The sequence below is a fragment of the Corylus avellana genome, chromosome ca6 (assembly GCF_901000735.1).
Source record: "Corylus avellana chromosome ca6, CavTom2PMs-1.0".
Classification (NCBI taxonomy): domain Eukaryota; kingdom Viridiplantae; phylum Streptophyta; class Magnoliopsida; order Fagales; family Betulaceae; genus Corylus; species Corylus avellana.
Window position 1 is genome coordinate 4,585,325 of NC_081546.1, and position 3,589 is coordinate 4,588,913.

Here is a 3,589-nt window from a genome sequence, read left to right on the forward strand (position 1 = left end):
AAGGAGGGGGAAGAGGCGGAGAGGAAGGGAAAGGAAAAAAATCTCCCAAAGAGCTAGGGGCATTAGGTAAATAGGCTAGCTCGCTAAACGGAAGAGGGCAATAAAAGAGGAGGGGTGAGGCATAAGAGGGAGGGAGGGGGCAAAAGAGGGAGAGAGGAGGAGGTCCAGAGGGGGAGAACAAAGGTTCTCCCCCACCGACGGCTGCTAGAGATGAAATTCTAGCAGAGAGAAAAAGATATAGATCAACTGTTATAACGATATGTGAACCATTTGAACGGTGACAATCAGCAAGTGAAAGATAATACATCCAAAAACTTAGAAAACATGAGAAACACTATAAAAGTTTCTAGAAATCCTAGCGGAGCCATTTCCTCTACCCAACCATTTTGTAGATCAATCATTGAAAGGAGTAAAAATGGGTGTGAAGGTTAACTACTTCAATGTTTTTGAGGTAAAGTTAATTAGGACTCTTAAGATCCAAACAGAGTTAATTAAGGCTCGTAAAGTAGGCAACTTTAGGACTTTAGAACACTCAAGAGACAAGTACTTGGAGCTAGGTAAATGATTGGACCAAGACCGCGAGAAAACCTTGAAATTGGATTTCTATGTTGTAATCGTTACAATTAGACCTCTCGAGCAATTAATTCATACTTGAAATTACGCGCAAGGTTATATATTAACCGTCCACGAGAATGCCTAGACATTAAACTGCTGAGTATGATTGCAAGTATATACTAGTTTTTACGTACTAGACTTGACCATATGGCCTAGTTGTGAGATGAGTGAGATTTAATTTACCCTTAAATTTAAAGGCTATTATGATTGGTACAACCACTCACAGGTGGGTTACCATTGCAGAATCACTAGTTAATTGTGCTCTACTCGAGGTATGGAACCGGTCGAGCAACTTGAGAGTGGGTGGCTAATGGCTATATATGTACAACGTTTAGAGTACTGGAGTTGTATCCAGTGTCAGAGCCACTCAAGGCTTTGGGGGTACCAAAAATTTTTTTACTGTTTTTCTCCCAAGTTTCACACGGCACTCTCAAAATATATATATTCTTCTCTTCTACTTAAGCAAATTACTACTCGGCACCTCCAAAAAAATTTTAGCAACTCTTAATATGAATTGTCTAGCTTCACCACAGGTTGTATCATGTCACATGGGATGCTATTGCATTGGTTGCACCCAAAAGTTACTACTATTTTATTTATTTATTTATTTTTGTTACACCAGAAAGTTACTACTAGGTTCCTTTAAAAGTTCGAATATTACACAGAAAGCTGTGTTCTCATATTAAAAAAATTATTCTAATAGAATGGAGAAAATAATTTAGACAAGTATATATATAGAGACATGATTTTTTGAAAATTAAGTAGTAAAATTTTTTAAAAAGTTATTGTTTTTTTTTAATCTAAAATTTAGACTGGGGATGAATAAGCTAGCTGATGCGAATGCTCAGCGGAATCCTTTTTTTATCTAAAATTTTAAAATTTAATTAATTGATGATAAAGCTTAACTTAACTCATGACAACGTGCGCCCTAGCTGTTGCCACTTTTTTATGTTTTATTAAAGATTCTTTTCAGTTCTTTTCTGGGAGAGGGCCAGGGAGTGTTGAAATAGACAAATCAAAGACAATGATACTGATCCTTAAAAAACAATTAAAAACAAAAAACACCCTAAATTGCTTGCCAATACTTAGCAATTACGTAAGAAGAAAAGAAAAATATAATTAATTAAGTAAATAGTAGAATGCCAAATGTTTTCCGAAGGCGTACGTAGCTGCGTTGGTTATATAATAATATAAATATCTTCTAGAAATTGACTTTGTTTGCGTGGGCTCTTAATTTCAGCATTCTGTATTGCCATTTGGACAAACTAATACCCATTTTTCGGCTAAATTAATGTTTCCTATTCAAGGTTTACATCATACGGATATGTTGGCATCTAAAATGATACCCTTTTTTTTTTTTTTTTAATACATGGAATCTGTTATTATTTAAATTACTAAATTAAGCATCTTAGATACCAATTTTTAATTACTTCACTGTTTTTTACCAAAGCTTGTTGAATATTCATTACTAATCTAATCACATTAATTGGATTATGAATGAATACAGCTAATTAAGCTAATCAAATCTATCAAGATCGAGATAAGCACCGAAAGTCATGGCATTTGTTGCTGCGTGGCCAGTAGCTTTTCACATCTATGGGACTTTTTTTATTTTTTATTATCTTAGGTTTTGTTTTTGTTTTTGGCAGGCGTGACTGTGACATTATATTTTTCTTTTTTCTTTTTCTCGACACGTGCAGCTAACATAAGTATACTCATATGTCGGCTTAGAAAAAGAACAAGAAAAGAGAAGGTTATAAACTCATGTAATTGATTGCAATAGGCTGTCTTATCCGGCCATATACTGTCGATCCCCTTAGAGATATATGAATGAATTTGGATTGCTTTAATTGGAAGCAATATATGAGGAATCTGGGTCATTTGTCCAACGTCCTTTAAGCTTAGAGTAATGGGTTAAAGAAATGTTATATAACATATTTTTATTTCATAATATATTAATATTGATGGGGCGGTCATATATAATTAATTTGAATATATATATTTTCAGAGTAATACTACATTCTAGATAAATATCTCACATATATTCTACAAGGTTATGTGGCAATGTCTAATAATTATTAGATATTTCATTTTTTTAGGAATGGTTTTTTTTTTTTTTTTTTGACATGTCCACATAAGAGAGGGGGGGGGGAGGATTCGAACTAGTGACCTCCGCTTCATAAGGCGTGGTCCTTAACCGATTGAGCTACTCCTAAGAAACTTTAAGAATGGTTGATCTAAGGGATATTAGACCTTGTCAGATCACCTTTGTGAAATATTTATGGGATATTTATGTAGTATGTATAGCGTTACTCTATTTTTCTTTTAAAACAATAATTGATCATGATAAGCTGAATTGGCACATCATTATTATAAAATAATTGTAAGATAAAAATGTAATTTTAGCATTACTCAATTAACTATCTTTGGTTGAGTTTCTAGTCTCCTAAAAAATTATCTCTCTCTCTCTCTATATATATATATATATTTATATATAACTTGATCACATGGTAGAAGTACTCTTGACTTTTCAACTTTTTTGATTTGAAATTCCACATTTTGCCAAGATCATAGGAATCTTGAGAATCCTAGTAAATTGAACTGAGATATATGAATTGATCTGAACAGCCTTTTTATGATGGCGTGTGGATGATGAGGTTGAAGAGGTTGGTGAAACTAAAACTTGATCATCAAGCTGAATAATTAACTTGTAACATCAGTTCTCCGCACAAGTCTTTTAATTCATCTTTTATTTTCACTTGAGACATGATAGAATCTATAATATAAAAGCATATTAATGTAAAAGTAATATTAGAAATTAAAAAAGATATTTTTATTCTGCAACTATTCCACAACAAATAAATAAATTAAAAACGTTAGTTGAAAGATTATTGTGTGATAAAAATGTAATATTTAACATTACTCTTAATCTTAGCGTAAACATTAATCAAGTAAATGAGTATTATAAACGAGC